Source organism: Melanerpes formicivorus, unplaced genomic scaffold, assembly GCF_026170545.1.
Source record: "Melanerpes formicivorus ecotype bairdi unplaced genomic scaffold, bMelFor1.0.p_v2 SCAF_16, whole genome shotgun sequence".
In the NCBI taxonomy this organism is placed as follows: domain Eukaryota; kingdom Metazoa; phylum Chordata; class Aves; order Piciformes; family Picidae; genus Melanerpes; species Melanerpes formicivorus.
Window position 1 is genome coordinate 7,971,991 of NW_027142368.1, and position 25,554 is coordinate 7,997,544.

Genomic DNA, 25,554 nt, shown 5'->3' on the forward strand with positions numbered 1-25,554 from the left:
TACATTTGCTAACCAGTTCTGACTGGTAGCAAAGTGTAAGGTGAATTTACCGGCACTGAAGCCACCAGAAATGGTCTGAAGTACACAGAAAAAGATCCCATGAAAAGGTAGCAATTCAACACTTTCTAAGAATTAGGCCTATAAAGAGTGTCTCAGAAATGTCTGGCACCCAAATATCTCCTTACTCTCAGTAATCCTTGCTGACTACAGCACAACCCAAAGGCATAGGGCAAAGGAAATAGCTGCAATTCCTATTGTCCTAGGATTCAGCAGCCTTGTTTGCAGTCTAAGCAGCTACTTGGAAATACTGCCCTTCTCCACCATCTTCTATCATAAACAGAATTCATTCATGGGCAAACACAGGCATCAAGCTGGCTTCTTAAGCCCTGTGACAAGGAATACCAAAGACAAACAGAAAACGATTCTGTCATGATGCTTCCCCTCTGTGGATAAACAAAGAATGAGGATTATGAAGTTTTCTGATCTGGTATGCTTCTATGGCTTTGTACTCACTGCATTTTAATTATAGAGAAATCAATAATATCTCACCCTTTGTCTACATTATCATTAACCTGCTTTCTTCATATTAAAAGGCACTGAAGCAGAATTTTTTTTTAATGATGCTATTAATTTCATTCTTTTGGGTCTTTGACTTATCATGCACAGATTACTTGCCTGCATTACTTTTAGTCTCATCACTCCTGTGATGTGATACTCTAGGTGAGTTATTCTTAATAATATTGCTGTTGTCAAATGCTAGTGTGTGAAGGAACTTTTCAAATAGTTACAATTCAGTTTAAGATTATACTTTTGATCACATATGCATAATCTGAAATTAACACCTTCCAGAAATCCCAGGATATTGGGTGCATTAACAGTATCCAGTAATGAGGTACAAAGAAGGGGGGGGGGGGGCTGGCATGCTGTGCTCCATTAGGGCTACCAGGACCACATGCCCCCACTATATCTTTACACACAGGGACTTTATGCCACTTGCCAATCCTAGGCACACACTGTGCATACAGAGAGTTTGCTGCTGGTGCTTCGTGCATCTTCACTTACCCCACAGGGGCACCACAGTACATGACTTCAGACTTTGTTGCAGCAGGAAGGAAAACATGACACACTCAAGTGCATACAGCAAGTCTTGCACAGGCACAACATGAATTCCCACCCAAAAGCCCCTGCCTCGCTCACATAACTCACCTCTACTGACCTGCAGTTCTTCTCCCAGCTCTCATCATCATAGGCAGTGTCATTAAAGAGAGACTGTGCCATTTTGACAGCACACTCCACACAACTTTCAGTCTCATTTCTGTGAGGAGGGGTGGCACCTGTCAATGTGAGTGACAAGTCATCCAAAATTTTAAGCATTGCTTTGACACCAATCCGTCTATGAGGTTTAACAAATAACTGCTTCAGCCTTCTCCTGGTAAAATGTGAAGCATTATCCCACAATAAAGAATATAGGCCAGCAGAAAGCACATGCCACAGTAATTACATAATAGATCTTGAGAAAACAGCAACTCTCTACTGAGTAGTTTTATAGTACCCCATGCATTCAAAAATCCTTCCATGTTGCAGGAGGACTCAGGGGCATCACTGTATGTAGCATTTTCTTGTAGTCAAATTGGGACCCAAAGACACACAGGCCACTGAAGAGTTAGAAGCTTCTGAGGGTCACACAAGTCTCAAAGGTGAGTGAAATACTGTCAGGACTAAGCCCTGCTGTCACATATTCTGAAGGTATCCTAGGAAAAGTATTGGGCTGGTCTCCTGAGTCTCTGCTTTTCAGTGTATACCGCAAGATACTTAAATGCATATCCTACTTATATCAGCTACCTTGTTTGTTTTCCAACTGGGACTATTAAGGATGTGCCAATGGCTATAAAATGTTGCTTAGAGGACTTAGAGTAAATTCCTGGTAAAATATTACACTTCATTCATCTTCTTTCTTTAGCAAAAGAAACTTCTGGAAAAATCTTTTGGGAGAACAGTAAAGACCATGCAAGCACTAATAGAGCTGATAAATCATTTATGAAAAAAAGTAAAGGCAAAACATTCCCATATGCCAATGCAAGAAGCATTTCCACTAACATATGAAGCATAACAAATACACCCCATTTTAAAACAATCAGATAACTGCCATAGTCAAGCATGCATTACACTGGGAAGATGTGAATTACGACTGGCAAAAAGCACATCAGTTTCCTTAGGAGGCAAACTTCTCAGTGAGAAAAATAGGAGTCTAGACATCTAGTATGATAAAGCTCAGTGGATGAATTCAAGCTTCTTGAGAAATGGCCTCAAAATTAATTAACAAAAGCTATGGTGCTTTATTAAATAATGAATTGTGCACTTGTAATCTTTCATCAAATGGACAGACTGATATTCATCCACCAATAGTGTCTGCCAACAGCACTCAAGAGACATGGACTGTTATTTTTAGTTTGGGAATTTCCTTTATCAATAAAGCATTTTTTCCACAGGGAGTAAAGAGAGTAATGACATTGTTGTTGGAATCTCATTCTTACAAAGCTCAGATCTTGCAGTCTCAGATGCTATGCTGTAGCATACCCACCAATTTCAACAGTCTTGCCAGTTGACTCCTATGAAGAATTCAGCCCATGATGTTACAAAATCACATTAATTCCAGATAAAAGAACTGGCTTTTTAAAATTTTGGCTGCTTTCAAATACAAAATTAAGCTGTGGGGGTTAAAAAGTTACCACAGAAATTTGTGTGTGCCATCTTCAAAACTTCTTGTGTTCAGTGGATATTCTGGAATTAATTATTTGCAGCCTCAGCATCAATTCCTGCCACAGCCAATGAAAGACTTCCTTTAATAACATTGGCAGTATGTAGCAACAGCTATCCAATTTCTGTGGCCAGTGTTACACAAATGGAACCCTTTACATATGTGCTAAATGATGATTTTCACAGCATATAAATTCTTTGTTGGATACACACAGGTTTACATGTTTAAGCATTAATAAATTCACTGAACTTTACGGAATTAGTCTTAACACTGCATTCTTATTTGCCCTTTGTCGTTTGTCAGCCATTCTACTTTTGCACATCTTAAAATATTCAAGTAAATCACAAGTGTATACATAACCCTAAAGCAATTGAAGGGATTTTGTCAATACTTTGTGAGTAAAACACATTAACTTACCTAGGAAAACCATAGAATCAGATGACAGCCTAGAACTGGGATTAGTACTTTGCTGATGTATTCAGATTCCAAGGTTTGTTAGTAACAAGGGTTGATCCAAGGTCTGCTTAAGCCAATGAAGAGCGCACCTTCTTCCTTTAAAAGCATTTTGGACCAGCCCTATATTTTCTGTGAAGAAACAAGCCCATTTCTTACTTTAAAAAAGCAAACACCATCTCTAAGCAAAACAAAACAGAGCAGTCTTCTACTCTTAGTGGTGAGACTTGGCAAAAAGACATTGAAGATTTTATTAACAAAAAATTTAAACCAAAACAACTGTGGTATCAAGGTGCAACCAGTAGTAAGGCTAGAAATCCTTCCACTTTTTCTTTTTCCCTGTAGCATGCATATCTGCACTACACAAGCAGTACCTTTGCCTGTAGACTGTTTGAATTAATCAAAATTGACTGAACCTTCTTTCAGAAGGAACATCCCAGAAACCTAATAGTGAATAGGGATAGACTTGACCTCTTCTCTGCTTATAATTCATAATGCAGCTACAGTGTGAAACAGCAAACCAGACTTAAATAATATTCTTCTTATGAGGATTAAACAAATGAGTAAGTATAATTAGTAGAACTACAATTACCCAGTGCAATGTTCCCATTACAAGAGAGTGCTTGTAGAACACACTCTAGTTTCCTTCCTTCCAGAACAGCCAACCACAGAAAGAAATGAGAAAAACCATGAATAATTCAGGATTTTTCTTGCTTTAAGTAAAAAAGGGCCCTGCATGAAAATTTTGGATGAATCACACATTCACTGAAAAATCAACTAATTTATTTCAGAACAGTAAATAGAGAAATAAGTTCCTTTTAGACTACTGCACTGTGTGCCTACTTTGTCCTATTAGACACTCAGGAAAGGATTAACTGGCATAAACATCTCAGCCTCTTTCCCTGAAGGTGTGAACAGGACTGTTAAGAGCCTTCTTAATCATTAAATTTGCTTTTTATTAATGAAGCACAATTGCATGGACAAGATTGTAAAAAAATTAGACAGCAGAACATATTAAACAATAAAGGAGAATAATCAGATCACATTTGAATACCACTTTTCGTAAGTACAGTGAGAGGAAAGGAAGACTGATGAGGTCTCTCATGCTTTTGTCCCTGAACCTAATTTTATTAAGTAGTTTACTCACTTTCAAACAGCTACTGACAAGTGAAGTTGTCTGGATTTAACACTAAAGTTCCATAATGAGGGCTTGCTGTTCACTATTGGGGTTTTTTTAGACTATGGAACTCACACAAACAGGCCTTACCTGTCCATTTAAAATACAAGCATTACCTCTGCTTGCTTTTAACCAAAACACTTGTGAAACTCCTGTTGCAGAGAACATCAGGGCAGAGCTAGAGAAACATAAGGAAAACGGGTGTAGTTTACTTTTCAGGAAAAGAAGGGGCTTTCTGGGTCATATAGCTTATATCCCTAGGTACCAGGATGGTAGCTGGATGGCTTTTTAAGTGTTTGGATTGATTTTTACATTTTTAATACTCCAGAGGGACAATGCCTCATCAAACCATTCAGGATAAATTCCTCTTTCTCCATCTAATTTACTGCAGAGCTGAAAACCATTTCTTAGTGTCTGCACACTTTCCTTTTATTTACCATGTTATCTTTAAAATAATTTCAATGAGGTTCCTTTATTTTCAGATTGCAAAGCATATTCTGACTTCAATACTACAGTGGAAGTCACACCAAATAGCTTTCACATTTCTCACTTTAGAGTATTTGTGATCTGGTGTTCATGAACCGTGCTGCAGTTTGATACAATAAAAGGTACTTTGGCACGTATTTTTCAAAAGGACAAGCAAACATGAACTTACTTATCCAAGCACACTACTGAACAAATTCACCCCAAAATTACTTAATTTTACATAACCATTTTCAAAATATTATTAGCCTGGAGCTTTCCTGTCATACTGATTTTAAAATGTTTCCCTAAATACCAAATGTTGCAGACAGGCAAGATGGATTTAAGGGTCTAAAGGCAGTATCCAAAGCCAGACATTTTCAGATTTGGCTGTTCTGGAAGATTTAGAAGCTGCACACTGGCAGTTTACTTCTCAAGTGATCACTGGCTCATAAACTGAAAACTACACTTTCATAGTCACCTACAGTTAGTGAATAATCCATTACAATGATGACAACTACTACTAATAATGGTACAAGAAGCGGTGAAAATAGAGGTGTCATTAGCAGGTTAAAGTCCTCTGTTCAGGCAGTAGAATACAGCTCAAAGTTAAGCAACCAGGTTTGAAATGTAGAGACTCGGTGTAGCTTTTAGATGTCTACATATTACAATATTGTTGCATAAAGACAATAAATCAGATTTTATAATCCATCAGAATTTAATTCATAAACAAAACATCCAGAATAAAAAGGACAGGAAAAAAACATAAGAAAATCAAGTAACACTGAATTACTGAAACACATACAGTCACACTATGAGTTGGTCAAACCTTCCTAATTTACAATATAAAAGTCTCTGTCTCTGACTATTAAATCACAAGTTGCTACCTCCAGGCTTTTGAGAAGTTTCTTGCCATTCTAGTAGCATAGCTCTAAAATAAAGTTACAAGAGTCTTCCAAGATTACTAATGTTTTATGGGCCCAAATCTCCAATACCATGCGTCATAATTTAGACAACAAACAGCACGTTGGACTTGATGATCTTTGAGGTCTCTTCCAACCTTGGTGATACTGTGATACTGTGAAAAGCACACACACAGTTCACCACTTTGGTGCTTGAAAAAGTCTATCAGCTGTCTCTAAGAAAATTTGCTTATAGAAGGTTAAAGCATCAAGCTTCTTAAGAAACTGAAGCATCTGTTGCTATTTCTGCGGCAAATGATAGCACAGAGCTATCGAAGCAATCATAGCCTCCACCAAGGATCATCTAGTTGTAAGTCCCTGATCAGCTAGACCTGAGATGAACAGGAAAACATAATACGATTGCATCATACTTCATCTTCAAGGTTGACAGCACAACCTTGAAGAAGGGTAGGAGGCTGGGAAGAAGGAAATCTGGAAATATCTGTGAAGGAAGAAAACATAATTAAAGAAAAATCCTAACTTAATGGAGGAATACACAGAGCAACTAATCAAAAAGTTGTACACTGAAAAAGTGCTTCTCTAAATTCATCTATGAATGGTAACTACTTTCATAACTTCTGCAGTCACTTTTCCTATAATACATGGCTGTCAATCTCTATTCTTTAAATGAAAAAACACAGGCCAAATTAATAAAGGCAACATAATATTTCATGTTTGATGGGACAGTGCTTAATTGAAGTGGAATGGTCATTTTATTGGAAGCCTGCCAACTGCCTTTCCATTTACACAGGAGGCAAGTTTGTCACATCCCCATTCACTGTTCTTTTCCAAGCCAAACAAAAATGCATAAACAGTCTAATGAGACACCCTGAAGGCTTAGTCCTTCCAGACAGTGCAGAATCAGCTACATCTACTTCAGTGCAGTTTTTAAAATAGCACTGAAACAGGAAAGCACTAAGGTATGGCATCTCCACTGCGCTTGACGAGTCATTCCAAATATGCTCTAAAATAGACATTTATGCACTAGCATCAGGCGTGGGAAGCAATCTTCTCAAATAGCACAAACCCCTCAGCATTTCTGAAACCTAGGGTGTACTGCAGGGCTTTGAAACATCAGTCTGGACATACTGCATACAGACTTCTTGATTTAAGCAAGCAGTGATGCAGCCTCACTCAGCCTTTTCTTAAACACTTCATGCAACAATTGCCGCTTGAAGAGAATACAATTCTGTTTTCTCATTCTTGATCTACAGCCCCCTAGACATTTTTTTTTTAAGTCCAGGAAATGCAAAGATTTTCAGATCCCTTTTGCATGTTAGAAAAACTGCAGATATTCAACAATTCCCAGTTTAGTCATCAAGAAGTGCCCTAAGGCAAACTTTGTAGGGCTTCAGTGTTATTTTTTTAAAGCAGCATACTACTGAAACAGGAAACTGCTATGTACTAGTTGCCAAGAGTATGGTATTAAGGAAAAAAGAGTTATGTCCTTGAAATGTAATGAGAAGGATTATTGCAACATGAAGCCACCCTCGAAACAGATTATATCTGGAAAAGATTTCAAGTCCCATTAGTAACCAATGCAAGCAAGTTTCAAAGAGATTGCAAAGTAATTTTCTTTCAAATTACTTAATTTAAATGTATTAAACTGTTAAATTAACAGGACACATTTTTTATGTTACAGAACTTCCTTTAAAGTAACTTTGAAATCAAATCTCACTGGATTCAAGTAGGGTTTAAAGGTTATTTGGGTTTAATTACCACAGTAAAACCCCCAAACTTATGTGTTAGGGGCCGTTCTCCCACTATAATATTGCCTTCATTTCTTAGTCACCCCAAGACCGCCTGTCTGAATGAAAAACAAGCTTCTATAGACTAACAGTACAGGCTTCTATCTCCAGCAAAGCCAGTGCAGAGAAAACAGGACTAGAGATACCAGGAATAACTTTGATAGCAGAACAAAAAATGGCAAATAAATTCATGTGTATAAAAGTATCAGAGGAATTTTGGGTTCATTCTTTCAAGTATACCTCATATCTTAAGTGACACAAACTACTACTATTTTTTTTAAAAGGTATTTCAAGTGGAAATATGTGGCAATGGATCATTCTAGGATTTATGTTCACATACACATCCATTGAAGTAGCATGAGGGTCTCCCATGTAAATCACTATAAAAATAAGAGTTTAGCATGACTTTTTTGGTTTTGCTACTACAAAGTAGTAAAAGACAGGGATCTTCTAATAACTCTTTCTAAATGCATAACAAAGGATCTCCTACAAAGGTAATGTAAGTGATCTGAGCAGTGTTATTGCTGTCAGTGGTACCATTAGGGAAAGCATTGAAGTTAATGAATCTTGCAATTTAGTGAAGGTTTCTACATTTGCCTGGCTATGGCCTCTCTTTCAACGTGATTAAACTCCACTGACATGGAAGCTAGTTAGCTCAGTGCAGCATTCTACCATTGCCTATAATCCCTTCTGAGATAATTTGGGATAACAGAGGCCATTCCTGTTATGAGCAGTTTCTTGAGCACCTGCAACTTCTTAGTCACCATATGCAAAACAATTCTTCGGTTTCTAAATGCAGCCTTAGTGACATCTGAAACCATAAGGAGAATGTGATTCAAGCTAGGTGTTCTAGCTACCTGTGTTCATATCAATTGATTTAGGAACTTCTAGACTGGAATCAGAATTATCTGAAACAGACCAAAGATAAAGCTTCAGTCTTGTTTGTTCCAATTCAACAAGAATTTCAGAGCCCAGAACTGAAACAGGAAACAGGCATAGAATGTCTTATTACTCTCATTTGGGTTAATAGCCTTGTTATGATTCACTCTGCCTTCCTGTTTGCTGGACTTGATCTGCAGCTTGAGCAGCATCACAGTTGTTTAATTAATATAGTGCCAAGGAAACCACAAACACTATTAAATCTTAACTAGAAAAATGAGCTTGTAATGCTATTGTCAGCAGGCTAGCTTGGCTAACATCCTTTAGTTCAACACACTAGGAAAATTTAAGTTGACTCAATTGTGCTTCTTACAGCATTAGCAGTAATCCAGACATGCATCCCTGCACACTAGAATATCCACAACATTTTCATAACAGCAAGTTTCTCTTGAAGCTCACTGCAAACTTTTGAAGTTATTAAACATTCCTATTCATGCAAAAAACAATGCAACTTTAACAAGGTCCAGGTTTTGAGAGTTTGATTATTGTTTGTAGTTGCAATTCTACATGTTCATTAGAGCAAGTATGAGCTTTGCTTTGTAAATGGAGGCCATTTCTCACTTTTTCTACAGGGACACTAGTATATATCCTCCTCCCCACACATAAGAAGTTTTATACATCCTATTAGGTTCCATCCATTTCACAAATGTCCTGTTGCAGCAAGCCGGCTTCATAATGCAAGTAAATGATCACTGTGGGGAAAGTCACCACTAACAGTAACCCATACAATGCACTGGATTTACCTCTCAGCATGACAAATGCCACTCTACAACTAGAGTACCAGATTATGACCACAGCACTGTAGAAATCTCTGAGCCTTCTTACAGCACGTGAGTTGAAATTAAATATGAGGACAGACTGAAGGAGTTGGGGCTGTTCAGTCTGCAGAAGAGAAGGCTCCGAGGTGACCTAATTGTGGCCTTCCAGGATCTGAAGGGGGCCTACAGGAAGGCTGGGGAAGGACTTCTCAGGATCTCAGGTAGTGATAAGACTAGGGGGAATGGAATGAAGCTGGAGGTGGGGAGATTCAGGCTGGATGTGAGGAGGAAGTTCTTCCCCATGAGAGTGGTGAAGCCCTGGAATGGGTTGTCCAGGGAGGTGGTCGAGACCCTGTCCCTGGAAGTGTTTAAGACCAGGATGGATGAGGCTCTGTCCAGCCTGATCTAGTGTGGGGTGTCCCTGCCCATGGCAGGGGGGTTGGAACTAGATGATCCTTGTGGTCTCTTCCAACCCTGAATGATACTATGATACTAAATAATATAACCTGCATTACTTCTACACATGAACTACTGAATACATTCACATGAAAATATCTCACACAACAAACATTTGACAGATAAATCCAAATTTCACTACCTGCATTTTCTCTTGAGCTGGAAAGACTGGTATTAAAATTGGTTAGGAAACTTTCAGTAAGAAGAAATTTCAACAGAAAATGTTATGGGTTGCAGGGGGACACAACTACACAACACATGGCACAGAAAGCCCACAGATTTTTCCATAGCTTCAATACAGCTTTTGTCAAAAAAAAAAAACTTCCTTGTCTACAAGGAGACATTTTGGTCCTGTATATATGGGATGACAATGGTTGTGGCTTCTCTTCTCCACCATTTCAAAATTTCTCCCTATCTCTCTGCATTAACCTTTGACTCACATTGTGAGTCCTACCCACACTGTGTTAATCTAAGTGTGAGGGAAAGTCACTTTACAAATCAGGCAATTGAAATACTTGAGCTGAAAGTGTAAAAAGAAGATCTCAGTGTTTAAATCATTGCCCCAGAATGCAAGAGAAATGCCAAGCAGGATTTACATTCAAACATTCTTCACATTCTTCTCTTCTGCACCATATATCAGGTGGTGACTGATTTTATTTTCCCATGGAATCGCCAGTTTCATCAGGTTTTGATAAAGTTGGGGACACACACACACATAACAGTAGCTGCCTGAGTGACAGTACACAGCTAGGGAAAAAAATATTCTTTAGAAAGTCACAAACAAGAATGTAGGTTGTCACCTGTGCCCAAAGAGCAAAAAATAAATGATAGGTCATATGCAAGTAAATTGCTTTGATAACTGATAGATTCGTCCTCTGTGAAGACACGATGGGTGGTATGGACTTTTTGACGCCTTTGCCTAGGAACAGTGGCAATGTCTTTATGCACTTAGTTACCTAGAAGAAGAAAATTCCTACAGTTTAAGGTAAACTAACAAAAAAGCAGAGTCAAACAAATCAAGACCAGTGTTCTCTGGAATTCTATGAAGATGACATTGTAAGAACATTGACAAAAGAGCTGCAAAAGGAAGTGTTCTATCTCTTTTTTGAGCTGTCAGAAAAGGAACTAGAAATGTCAGAAGTTGATAGCTTTCCCAAAAGGGACTCTACAAATTCTGAATTTATGTCAATTGACATTTCTGCATTTCTAAAAGACCAAACACAGAAAGCTATGAAGTTACAGTCCAATTCCACGCTGCTGCTTTGATGATCACTGTTTAATGAGAAAAGTCGCAGTGAAAAGTTCAAGCAATAAAAAGAAGTATAAATGTAAACTATAAACGTGACAAAGAATAAGATGGCACCAATGATCAGCAACAGGCCCGTGATACCAAGACAAAAGAAGAGTCCAGGTAAGCTGGGATAGTAACAGACCATTTCTAAGATACTTAACATGGAATGGACTCTAATCAATGTACCTCATTCCCCAAAACATGGGAGGAAAACACCATATGGTGCCATAGGTGCTATTTTTAATGCAAAATGCCTTATTCTTCCACCTCTTCAGGAGCCCCCAAACAGAACATCAAGTGCCTATGGCCTCATAGTGTTTACAAGTAACATATATTTGGAATCTTACTGATATTTAATATTGCAGACAGTTCCAACAAAGCCAGAAATACATTTATTTCTATTGCTATAGTTAGTGTTTCAATTCTAGAAAATGCAAAATTGATTCCTGTGAACTGTACTAGATTTGCCAAATGTGGAGAGGGAAATTCTCCATTTCTTCATACAATTAGCACCTGCTAGACAGCAGCAATTTAATTCAATCCATGCATCTTAATCCTGGCCCAGGGACAGCATTTCTAAACTGACACATATACCAAATTTAATTTTAATAGTTTAATCTGTGAAGTCATTAAAAGTGCTAGTAAGAATAGGATAAAGGTGTCTGCAAATAAATTTAGTCTCTAAATATCCTACATACACACTTCTTGTGCCCTGCTGTTTTGCATTTCCTATAGTCCCCACCAAGCAGCACCACAAACATATCTTAACTATTAAGCTGTTCCTACCTACAAGTCAGAAAATTACCTGAAGCTTCAGCTACCACTATATTAGCCTGAAGATGTAGAAAGCAGGTATGTGAGTTAGCAACACAGTGCTGCATTGCCTCATATGAGTATTTTCTTCTGAGATCAGCTAAATCACTTCTCTTAGACTGCTATGTTTTGTTCTTAAAATTATTCTCACAGTGACTTGGGACAGCATGCTGGATCAATACCTTCCAGTCTGACTCTCAGCAACAAACTCCTGCATTAGCAGAGATTCACTGTACTGCTTATGCATATGTTGGGATTACTACCCGTGGGTGGAAAATTCAGATGCTGTTAAGAGTGTAAAAACATCTAAATGCCACTCCAGTATTTGTTTATGAACTGTTGTGTGTTACCATTGCTGTTCAGGGAGATTCTTGCCATTAACTTCCAGAGTAAGAGGTAAGATATAGTGCTTTATAAATACTGTTTTCCCTGTTTGTGAACCTTTTTAAGTCTGTCTTTAAGCCCTCTTTCTCTTCCAGGCCTTTGTTCATTTGGTTATTTCAGATGAAGCAGCTATTCTTCAGGAGATGCATTATATAAATAATAATTTTCTTTTCCAATATCTAGACACAGTCTACTGTTGTTGCCACTACATCTGGATTTATACTCAAAAATACTGCAAGACACATTCCCAAGTAAAAGAAAACATAGTGCAACTTCTTCCAGTTTAAAACAGTAATAAAACAGTTACAGTCTAAACAAAATACTTAACACTCTGTTGCCAAAGCATCACTGAATTTAACATTAATGGAACAAGTGATCTACACAAGGCCTGCATGACGCCCAGATCCTTAGGCTTCCCTCAGGCAAGGTTCAGACAATACTCAGGCATTAAGGGATGCTACTTCAGCACAGGTGCAAATGCCAAGCACAGTCTGTGACATCCTCAGATCACCATTTTTCTTTCTCATTGGTTGTGCAGTTTTGTCTTCAATATTAGAAATGTAAAGAAATAAATTTACAATTATTTTTCAAGTCTTAAGAACGTAGCAAGTACTGTGAATACAACAGAAACAGCCCCTCAGAAGTTTCCCTTTATAAAAACTGGTACAAAACCTGCTCTTTACAGCTATACCAAGGCATTCAGCTCAGTTCACCTCTCTGTTTTGCCAGAGGGAAGATGAGAAAAGGAGGGAAGATTGAGATTACTGACTTCTGCCTTTCAACAGGATACCGATATGATGAGATAATCATACATTCAAATCCATTAATAATTTGCATTTCAATGCCTCTCAGGATAAGATGGAACAACCACATGTCCTGAAAATTAAACTGTTATGGCCAGAGAGAGAAGGGTTTCAGGTTTACTATTTCATATATTAAATGTTTGATGAAAAAACCCTAAGGAGGTAATTTTCTCAGTTGCACATAAAGGCTTGCTTCTCACCAGTAAATGCCTGTGTGATCAAAATCAAAATTGAATATAAATACTAAAAGTATATTCTTCCTAACAGGAACAAAACTCTGTATAGGAGTAACATGAAACCAAAGTACTATAGGACCAAACCACTTCATTTGGCATGAACAAAAAGCTGGAACAAATAATCCAAGTTGCTGCTGTCTGGGTGGGATATTTCTTGGTGCTCATGCAGATGTTCTACAAGAACAAGTTCTGCTTTCCATTGCTCTTTAATTATTCTTTCATTTGTTCCCCACTCCACTATACAAGGAGTCAAGTGACCATGCACACACTAGCATCCATCTCCTCAGCAGAAACCAGCCTCGTCAGTGCCTAAAAGACCAAAGCAACGAAAGCAGCCAAGGACTGCTGCACTAATTTAGGCCTGCTTATGCTTGTGCACTAACACACAGATGAGACCAGAATACAAATACTCTGATTTGGCCTTTATGGGACACACATGGGGGTACACATTACTGACAACTGAAAAACTTTCTAAAGTTAAAACAGATCAAGACAGTTAATCTCTGTACTGATTCTAGCTGTTTTGCTCTGTGGGAGCCTTTGTGCTTCACTTTCAATTCATTTAAGTGTTTACTGTAATATAGTCACAGGAGAGGCAGAGGAGCTTCCTGCATCCATATAATTTTTGTCCCCTCTGCTCTGACTTTGAATCAAAGTAATGTGACATTTATGTATTAAAGGCATGAACTTCACAAATCACCTTAAAGGAATGTCAATTTCAAAGCTCATTTGTGGCCAATATAGACTGACACTGTTAGAGTCAAAGAGCCAAACATCTGAGTTGTGTCATTGAAATATAATTACAGATGGACAGCTGTTCACTGTTCTGTATGACCCTTAGTAGTGCAAAGTGAAATGCCACAGAATCAGAAGCATCTTGTCACAACTTAGTGGAACACAGGCAAACAAAACCTATGCACAATATATTTTAAATTGTTGCTTCTAATGGAGCGTTACAGAACACCAGTTAATGAGTAGTTCAGCTTTTTGGCATAACCTAAAAAGGCCTTCAGGAGTATATTTACTATGGTCAAATCTCTCTCATATACTAAATCTATTAAATGGGCAGCAAGTGATGGAAAGGAATACAATGTCGTCCACTCCATGCCAGGCACTTCTGTCTCAGGACTGTGGAAAAGCTACGTCTCCCACAAGTCACTTCACACTGGAGAAATGAATGAATTTATTTGTGCATGCTCCAAATGAAACAGATGAACACATACTCATGTACACAGAAGATTAGGAGATGGAAACACTGCATTGGCATCCTCTCAGTCCCACAGTATCCTACTGTGATCCACAGAGATTCTACTGTTGCAACGGCAGTAAGAAGTAGGAACAGGATTGGCATACTGGAACATCCTTTAGCCTAGGGAAAGATTCCTTCTAGGTCCACAGAATAATGCTCCCTGCAGTCACTGGAAGCCATTCTGTAAGCTATAAACTGAAAAGTTCAGTGTCAAGGATTACTGACTAGCAGGTGGCAACATTTTTCCCCCAGACAGGAAATTTTTTTTTAAAAAGCTATCCTTGGATATCTACTCAGCTCCTGGATTTCTTGCCCAATTTTCTGGGAGGAGAAAAAACAAAACAAAACAAACCAACCAAACAAACACACCAAAAAACCACACAACAATAAAAAACCCACCAAACTCCCAATTCTTTAATTTCAGTGGATCTGAATTTTTCTTCTCAAAGACATGCCAGATAAGTAACATTTTGCTCTTGTATTACACATTAATTTTATCCACTGCTAAAAATAAAGATGAGCAAATACTAATGAATGCAGCACATAATCTATCTTTTGAGGCCAAAAGCACACAGGATTAATGAGAACAGAAATTAGTTTTAGAAAGCTTTAAGACAAAATTAAGTTTTCCAATGATAGTCACGTGTATACCTAAGTGATAATATTTCAGCAGACGTCTTTTTAATCACTAGCTCTATTAAAGCAACAACAACAACAACAAAACAACCACCACACATTTTTCAGCAGAGACTAAATAAAGGCTAAATATCAAAGGAAACATAAAATGTATTGTTGGGCATCAGGTCTACCAAGCAGAGGGGAATTGCTTGTAGCAGATTCTCATTAATACGTTTTCTTAATAACTGAGTATCTCACCGAAGTTCTTCTCTGTACTAAGCTTCACAAACTCATCCCCTGCTCAGAAGTACATTAGAATAATACAAGTAAAAGTTAACTTCATAGATTATCTCAACCATTTTAAGCACATTTTTTTCCTTAAAAAAAGTCTTGAAGCCATTAGGTTAAAGAAACCTTTAAAACCTTTCATCTTAAAAAAAAAAACCAAACTGAAAACAAAACACAACAACAAAACCACCACAAAAACCACCAAGCAAACAAAAAAAAAAAGGTTTTATGTTGACAGTGCCTCAGTATTAAGCTACCACAGCTCTGAGCTGAGAGTGACATCCAGTGGAAAGATAGTCCATATTCTCCTGTTATTGTGGAGACAGCTTTAGCTCAAATAAAACCGATCATAATACATTTATGTTGTGAATCTTCAAAAAGATAGGTCTATCTTGGATTACATGTCACTGGAGAATGACAAATAGCTCAAAAATGCGGGAGAAGAACAAATAGCTCAAAAGGCTTCCCTCTGGTCCAAATTCTGCAATTAGTAAGTAGAGGAAAGATTGCTGTGTCTGCATCAAACTTCCATCAGCTTAGGCTAAGCTTTGATGTAGACAGTGGTCTGTCAGTAAAAGCTGACAAAAATGGAAAAAATAACTATATAGGACAGAGGGCAATAAGTTAAAAGCAAAGAAAGATTCAAAGAATTTGATATTAAATGACAAAGGGAATTTAATTTCACAGTGCAAAGTACACCACCTAGGGACAAACCAAAAGAAGGAACTATATATTAAATAAGACAACTGCACTGCAAAGTTGGTAAAAGAACAAAAGAGGCTCCTTGAAGGCAATTTCATGAAGCTATCAGTTCACACTGACAATGTGAGAATGAAAAATGGGTACAAAGTTTCATTGTCTGCACAGAAAAACAGTCACAAAATATGATGCTAAACTCAAGTCAGGTTTATGTTATTGCTAAAACAAATTCTGCGTAAGTATGACCTGTGTATCCTTATTCATGCTTCTGAAGCTTTGAGGATCAAGCAGTCATTAAGGTGAGAGCTCTGAGTTTTCACAATACCTCATGTGGCACAGCACACAAACCTGAACAGGGACCCTGTAACTACTCACCATACTCTCATTTATTTTCTCTGTATCGGGAATGTGGTCTGAAACACTGAACAGCTCTATGCAGAAAGTCGTTTTATTTTACTTGTCACAACAGCTTCAGAGAGAATGCAAATCAGACTTACTCTTTCATAGCAAGATTTGCACTGGAACTATAATTAAATACAGAAGGAGCAAGATAAATCTACCACTGGTACCAGAAAAAGCTCAAAAACTATCACAAAAATAACAACAAAACATGCAAGGGGACATGAACCTTCTACCAATGGAACAGCCTTTAAATGGTGTGGTAAATATGTCCAATTTGCTACAAACGATAGCCCTGATAGAATACTGCACGTTAAGTAACAACACTGACCAGCTGCTGTCAGCAGGCACAAATACTCAAGAAGAGCCCAGAACCACAGCACTGCCAATCAATATGAATGTCTCTGAAGCACTCTGGAAAACACCATTACAGGAACAACCACTGCAGACTGCTTGTGCTGAAACAAACCCAGATGTATTCAAACAGCTGTAACAACCTTGACAGGCTCTGTTCACCTTACAATTAACAGTCCAGCTCAATGCATTCCTCAAGGATCACAAGGGTGGTCAAGAAGTTTTGACACACTGGGATGGTTTGGGTTGAGTTTGTTTTGGGTTTTTTCCTTGGGTTTGGTTGTTGTTTTAATTTGCTGGGGTTAATACAGGTACTGCAGCAGCATCTAGAAGCATCATTACAGTTTAAAGCTCCCGTAGACTAGCAGAGCAAACCATTCAAAAACATAACAGTTCAGTGCAGAGTTGATTTAAGTGGGTGATGGAAGGGTGATGAACTCCTGTCAAAAATGTCATAAAAGCAGTTCCAAACAAATAGTCACAATTTGTGACTTCAAAAGATTTCAGATCTTCAGCTACAGGCTCTTTTTTTTTTTCCTTTGCATAAACACATGACAGCAGTTCAGCAAAATATTTTTGCTTTCATTTTTAAGTTCTGTGCTTAATCACTGCTCAGAAAACTCATAATCTTATTTAACACAAGATATAATTAGAGAACTGAACAAACACTGTGGAGGCACAAAGAAATTGATAGCATAACTGTTCAAAGTGCCCATTAAGCTGGTACTTAATCATCTTTTGAGGCATCTGTATCTTGACATTTGCCTTCTTGAATCCTAGGTTTCCCGTACATGAACAATTTATAGTCTCTCACAGACTAACCTGAACTTTCTAACCCAATTGTTAAACCTTTTACTCAAGCTAACCAACCACACATACTACTAATTGTAGTACAACAGAATAATAATGCATTATCAAAACAGAGGCTGAACATCAGATCTAAACCTAAAACTTTACTTAGACCTGAAGATTACAGACAAAGAAAATGAAAGTTTAAATGTTAATCACTCTTTTATTTCAAGCTTTTGAGAAAGGTGTGCGGTAAGGAACTGAAATACTCCGTACTGTATTAGATCATTGAAATGAGCCAATAAAATGCTCCACATTTTTTAAAAGAAGGTCCATGCTACAGTCAAAAGGTTTGTGATTTAAAATATCTGAGGCCAAAAGCACTGAAGACTAAACAGTATGCTTGATTTTATCCTCTGTATTAACATAGTGCTCTGCATAATAGATCAAAACCACATAACACTGAATAAGATTGATAGAGAGATAAAATTCTTCATATTCAATCTATTAACTCAGCCACAGTGCAGCAGAAGAAATATACATTATGTTGTATCTGAAAATGGCAAATGTGTATTCCATTAATGTGTATGTGGGGGGGAATAATTCTCTTATATTTGAATTTCAACAATTTTAACTTACTCTAAATTGTGCCAAGGCCAGCTGTGATAAAATCTTGTGCAAAACTGTCAGCTCACCGATGGCATCCATTATCTACAAACCTTTCACCACAGCTTCAAGTGCACCAGCTTCCCGGAAGTGCCCTGACCAACCTGAGCTGGGATTTGCAGCCACACAAACACTGTTCAACGGACGAGGGACCTTGCTGTAGGACTGTGCTAGGGTCACTCTCAAGTCCTGGCCCATCCTCCCTCATGGGACTGCCCACTCAAGGGCAAGATGTCAATGAAAAGCTATTTAAAGGAATCCCTTTTCACAGGTACAGCAATTTCCTTTCCCTAGAGTAAAAAATGTAAAACTCTTCCTTCCCTATCTCAGTAAATTGCCAGTTCCTTGTCTCACAGTCCATTTAAAAATCTTAAAGACTACAAAGTTGGAAATTACTGGAATAAAGCAGAGAACACAGTGACTAAGGCCTGACAGAGACAACACTAAGGCAGTCACCCAGCTCTCAGAGATGAAAACTGGTGTGCCTCTGCTGACTATGGCAGTGATGGAGCATCATCAAGAGGGAGCACTGGCCTTGCTTGTACCCATCATGGCAGCACAGCAAAACTAATTAAATAAAAGTAAGTATCTAGGAAAGAAGTTAAATGCTTCAGTGGTTTCATGACAAATGGTAAGACTGAAAATCCAAACTATTAGTTGAATTTGGTCCAAGTGTCAGGTAGAATGTTCTTTATCTGACAATGAGGACCTCCTGCAATTTCTTCAGACTGCAACCCTTGGAAATTTTAACAGACTATTACATGACTCTGCTATTCTGTGAACACACCAGTGAAAACATTTTATTTTACAGGCCCATTTCTATACAATGCTAGAGTAAAAAGCAGTAACATTTAGAGAATTTCAAGGTTTTAGTAAACAGAATTTGGAGACAAGAAAAGTTTCTTCCACTACAATTTCCCCTTTCACATGCATTTTTGTAAAAAATGCAGTAGTCAACAAAAAGCAAACTAATTGCTTGATAGTGACCTTTAAATGCCCAGATTAACCTTAATGACTTCAAATGGAATTTTAATGAGTTATTCTAACTAATTATTTGCTATTTATACACACAGATGTGAACAGAGTGGTTTTGATAACATGAGATTGCAGCCTAAATTGTTATTTTAAGCTGCACTCTTTGCACAGAGTATACCATAGGAGAGACATACACATGTATGTATTCACATGCACTTATGCTCTGGCTTGATAAGAGTATAACAAGAGCATGGTTTGAAACAGAGGATCCTATTTCAAGACCATGCAAGATAAACTGCTCTGAACCAAAAAGAATAGAGACTGAAATCTACATCTCCCACATTTCAAGGCTAGCGCTCTATGCATGACACACATATTGGTGATAGATACATGCACACTTCCCAAGATCAAAAACCTAAAATTCTGACTTTGACAGCACAATTTCAGCAAAATGGTTGAAGCATTTCATACTACTCTGGCATGAAAGAGAGAAACAACTTGGAACATCAGGAGTTCCTGAAAAATAGAGAAACAGGTGTATGAAGTGTAGATTTGTACAAGTGCCTTATGGAAAAAAAGCCATTTTCTTGAGGAAGAACATAAGCAAGCTACACTTCCCAAAGTCCTGATTTACTTAGTTTCTCAATCAATTGTCAAGGTGAAGACATGAGGTTTTTGCTTCACTTTTGATATGGGTTTGGTTTTCTAAAGGGGTAATCACTGAAACTCCTAGCCTATAAAGATACATTTAATCATTGAGTTACACCCTCTTGATCTTAATTTGGATTAATTGCCTCATTTTTATTATGCCTTTCTCATTAAAAGGTAGTATAATATCCCACAATTATTTTAAAGTATGTCAGAAAACCAAATCTGGGGATCAAGTGGTAAACAGCATGTTTTGAAGCAAAGAGATTGCTCTGTCATAATTCTCAGACTTCAGAGGTAACTTTATCCTCAGAAGTTCACTGCACAAATGCATGTACAGGTATTTTTTTCTTCTTTTCAAATAATTTATAGGCTGCAAAACACTCTTCCCTCTGCCTGACTGACAAGTTCATGATCTACATTTCTCACCCTGCAGACAGGCTTAAGAGAACTGAAGCTGACAGAAGACTTGAAATATAAATTGCCATCATTAAGGAGTTTTTCTGAACAAATATAGAAACTCAAGTTGTGAGAAGTTTGGCAAAGACTGATGCATTTGTCATTTAAGCACATCATAACCCTCTTGTGGGCAATGCTGTGTGACATACAACAATATGGCCTGTCTAAAGGATAAAACATGAGCTCTCCCTGAACAAGTACACGCTTATTGTCACCTTGGTAAGCTGCAATCACTTCACATTTCTATGATAAAAGGAAGCAGAAAATTGGAGTGGCATATATGGGAGGGGGGAATAGTCCACAAGCATTATATGCTTACAAGCAGAAAAAAGAAAGTGGGCTGGCCCTTAGGAATAGAACCAAACTGCTTTATTTCTTTCATATTCTTGTTTAATCCCCATACTCGGATTTCTTACTATTAGGCTTTTTAAAAATTGTTTCCTCAAGAGGAGGATCAGCAATAACATTGGTCTGTTAGTCACTGAGGTAGGTCACCTCACAAGTATGGATGCAGACAGAGCAGAGATGTTTCATTGCCATCAGTAAATCCACATCCTAATACAAGGAAAGCATATTTTAAAACAACCTTCATGCGTCGTGTGGATATGTCTAGCCAAAATCCAACAAGAAACTAGATTCAGGTTCTCAGTTACATCGAACCTGTATTTTCATTATATATCCTGATACCCTTAGTCTTTATCAGGGATGATTATGAGGCTGCAACTTTCAGAATGTATTTTTTTATTTGGAAATAGAGCTGCCCTTTAGACAAACATGTATTTTCCATCATGCTAAAGTACAGCAGTATGTGTCCTGTTACTAATAACAATACAATTAGCTGACTGGATCTTCATTTCCTCTTCAGTAAAAGGACCGGAAAAACTATTCAAGCTTTTTCCATTTGCACTTCTTCCAAGCACAGGATTTATTGTAACCTGAAATTAAAAATACTTCATGCACTCAGCAGAAGTTGCAGTTCTTCTGTATTAGCATTTGCAGGGGTCTAACACTGCTGCTTACCACAGAATTCCCATACATCAAATAGCAGTACAGAGTGCTATTGATAACACTTCCAATTTCATGCTTAATTTATGAAATCTTCATTTAAATCTTCTTGCCATTAGAGAGTTAGAAATAAAATTGTGCCTTTTTTTTTTTTTTAAATCTATTTAAATTAAGCACATATTTGGTCAGTGGATCAGAAAACTCTGAGGTCTTGATGAGTTCTGGTTTAGTGTTCAAGGGTTTTTCTAAGAAATACTCATTGCTATCTTCTCACAATTTCAACTGATCAGATCATGACATGGCAAAGCTAAAAGCAATTCAGCTGGAGAAGTAAGAATAATTGAAGCATAAGTAGAATAAAGTGATAAAGAATAAAAGCCTTGCCTACAGATGCTGAAATAGGTATACATTGGTACTTAAGGTCTCCAAGACGTTAAGTTGCCACATGCCCCATGAAGGGCTCAAGAAGGGATAGAACAAGTCAGCAGTAGAAGAGTAGCATGGCCACAAACTCATATAGACAAATTTTTCTATAGACAGTAGAATGTCTCTAAATGTATTGTTCAGGTTTGATGGAAAGCATTTTAATTCACTACAGTTTCATAGCCTAGATCTCCCTTCTCTGAGAAAAGTACATATTCCTTGAAGAGCTGGCTGGCAGCTGTTCTATTCTTCTAAAACACAACTGGAGGAAAAGAAGTTTTTACTTTTTGTGGAAGAGCCTAGCAGTCACCTATGAAATAAAAACTTTTACTTTGATTTTCTCCACAGAATGAGGGAGATGAAATTCATGTCTTCTGTTTTCCCAGAAGACTTATTAACAAGCAAGCTAGCAACTATTCTTCAATATTCAGCTGAAGCTGCACTACTGTAAGGAAAATAATTCAAGTCTTCTTGGGTCAGGTAGAAGGCTCTCACAAGAGAATAGAAGTCAATATCTCATTAATGATTCTTACATTTATTACTGATGGAAACACTACTGAAGCCAGAAGAAAAAAACCTCAAGCTACTCCCATTCTCAGACAGAGGCTCTACTGAGTGGAATATAAAAACAACACACATTTTGTTGATGACATAAATAGAACAACATATGCCTTGAAATCTGATCACCACATACATACACAAAAGGATAACAATTCCATTTCTAATGTTCACCTGGTCAAAACTGAGAAAACTTTAGTCACATTAAGGAACTTCCAATTACCAAAGCAAAACAAAAACTGACTCTACATGCCACCAGAAAGCACCTGCATGTGTTTTCAGAATTACACTTTAAACACGTGTTTGACAAAAATGGCTGTCTTTAAATGCCTGGTCTTCTGGGAGAAGGAGTAAGATTCAGGCTTTGACTCTAAGACACTGAACAGATATAAATTTAAGACAGCCATGTAAGAATAAAAAGCCCCACAAAATCCAGAATGTTTCAATATGCTACAGTCTTGCACTCAACATTCTGACAGAGGTTTGGTGTTTTAAGGGGATTAAAGGTCAAGTAAGTCCTACAATGTTATGCAGGCAAGACAAGTCAGGTAGGTAACATAAAAGTTAAATTTGTGCCTTCTGTAGCCTCATTTTCCTCATGAAAGTAAACAGATATGGCATCTTCCCAATTCTACCATTAAACACAATCCTTCTCCAGTGTAATCTTACCAGGGAGAAAGATAGCAACAAAATTACAACCTCAAGTGCTGAACTGTCTCATTTGTGCTTCCTTACTGCAGCTCCAGGCTTGAAACCATTCCACAGTATTTACTATCATCTGCTGGACAATGCTATTCTTTCTCAGCTATAACAATGAAAAGTATTTTGAGGATAACTTCTTGGAACATACAAAATTACCCAACACAAGACAACTGTAGCAACACCTCCACATAGAGTGGAGTCTGAACTATTCTCTTCCTCACACAGCTGACAGCTCCAACATATTAAAACCTCACTTGTGGAATATCTACCAATCTGACTCCACACCAGAGATTTCTATACCCTGTAAAAGTAACAGTGTAAGGTCATTGTTTGACATTAGATCAGACACAGCTCTCCTAGAGAGGCAATGTGATAGGAAGTCCATTTAAAAAATCTTCCCCAGTTAAGTGTTCCTACCTCAGGTAATTAGATAACTGTTTAAGTTGTAAAGATGTCCAAGAGTGTTATCAATCAGACTAACAAGGAGATAAATAATATTGTTGTTTAATGGGAAGTTAATTTAAACCCAGATGTTATTTCAACAAAATCTGTTAAAAAGGAAAAATATTTGGCATTAAACATGCTCCAACCATTCACATTGCTTGTCACAATAACAGTTTTGATAAATGGCTGAATAAATCTGAGTCAAGCCCAGTCTACTGCCTCTGAGGAACAAGAGGCTCATTACCAATATCATTATCTAAAACTAATTAGTTGTTGGTGATTGTAGCCTGCTGGCACTAGGAAGCTGATTAACATTCCTCAGAAACAAACAGGGTGTGGCTGGGGGAGGAGAGGGATAGTTCCTTTCTGCTGCAGCCTCAAACAGCAGAAAAGGAATTAAATAGTTAACTATTTGTACCTGTCCACACCACAGCTCAGTTTCTTACATTAATCTGTAGAATATGGTGATATGAGATGTGCTGGAGGTATTTTCATTGCATGACTAAACTGATAGCATTCTATGATGTCGTAACTGAATGGGTAGATGCAGGGAGACCAATGGATGTAGTCTGCCTTGACCTTAGTAAGGCATTTGACACTGTCTCCCCTAACATCCTTGTGAATAAGCTCAAGAACTGTGGGATAGATGAACAGACAGTGAGATGGATTAGGAACTGGTGACAAAATAGAGTATCAAGAGTGGTGCCAAATGGTGCCAAGTCCAGCTGGAGAGCTGTAACTAGTGGAGCCCCCAGGGATCAGTGCTGGGTCTGATCCTGTTCAGCATCTTCATCAATGACATTGATGAGGGGACAGAGTGTCTGCTCAGCAAGTTTCCTGATGATACCAAACTGGGAGGCTTGGCTGATATGCCTGAAGGCTGTGTGGCCATTCAGTGAGGCTTGGACAGACTGGAGAGCTGGGCAGAGAGGAACTTAAAGAGGTTCAAAAAGGACAAGTGCAGAGTCCTGCATCTGGGAAGGAATAATAAACTGCACCTGTGCAGGTTAGGAGGCAATCTGCTAGAAAGCAGCCCCATGGAGAAGGACCTGGGAGTCCTGGCAGAAAACAAGTTATCCCTGCATCAGCAATGTGCCCTTGTGGCCAAGAAGGCCAATGGTATTCTGGGGTGCATTAAGAGGAGTGTGCCCAGCAGATAGAGGGAGGTTCTCCTCCCCTCCACTCTGCCCTGGTGAATTCTCACCTGGAATACTGCATCCAGTTTTGGGCTCCCCAGTTCAAGAAGGACAGGGATCTACTCAAGAGAGTCCAACGGAGGGCTACAAGGATGATTAAGCAACTGGAGCACTGCCCTGTGAGGAGAGGCTGAGGGACATGGGGCTTTTCAGTCTGGAGAAGACTGAGAGGCAATTTAATAAATGTTTATAAATATCTGAGGGCTGGGTGTCAAGAGGGAGGGGACAGGCTCTTCTCCATTGTATCCTGTGATAGGTCAAGGGGTAATGGCTATAAACTACAGCACAGGAGGCTCCACCTCAGCATGAGGAGGAACTTCTTCAGTATGAGGGTCACAGAACACTGGAACAGGCTCCCCAGAGAGGTTGTGGAATCTCTGGAGACTTTCAAGACCCATCTGGATGCATTTCTGTGTGACCTGTTGTAGATTCTATGGTCCTGCTCTGGCAGGGAGGTTGGACTTGATGATCTCCTGAGGTCCCTTCCAACCCCTAACATCCTGTGACATACATTGAATTCTGAATTTTTTGCTTTAATTAAGAGCAATTAAATATTATCATTGTTTAAGTCAATAAATACTGGAATAACTTGTCAAAGAAGATTTCACTGGTGTGCTAGACGAGCATTGTCATGAGCACAATCTGTGCCTAAATACTGAGATGAATTGTATAATTACATTAAACAGTACTGGGTGCATTTAGGGAAGAGGGATGGACCAATTACTGAGTATTCCATGGAAAACAGTTCTTTCCATTTCCCTAATAATATTCCATGTAACCATTTTCCTCCTTTTTTAACTGAAGCATGGGTTAATTTAAAAATCCTAAACTGAAGTTAGGTC

At 38.2% G+C, this 25,554-nt stretch overlaps 1 long non-coding RNA gene across 3 annotated transcripts in view; it reads right to left on the reverse strand.

The window, feature by feature from the left end:
- Positions 1–25,554, reverse strand: part of LOC137445866 (uncharacterized) — a 119,063-nt gene that overhangs the window by 76,159 nt on the left and 17,350 nt on the right. For 2 of the 3 annotated variants that reach the window (XR_010988511.1, XR_010988509.1), the window contains exons 3-4: positions 3,176–3,343; positions 1,207–1,334 (exon numbers count right to left, since the gene is read on the reverse strand). This is a non-coding gene — a long non-coding RNA (uncharacterized lncRNA). The remainder of the gene's footprint in view (positions 1–1,206; positions 1,335–3,175; positions 3,344–25,554) is intronic. The other variant, XR_010988510.1, reaches the window with a different exon arrangement.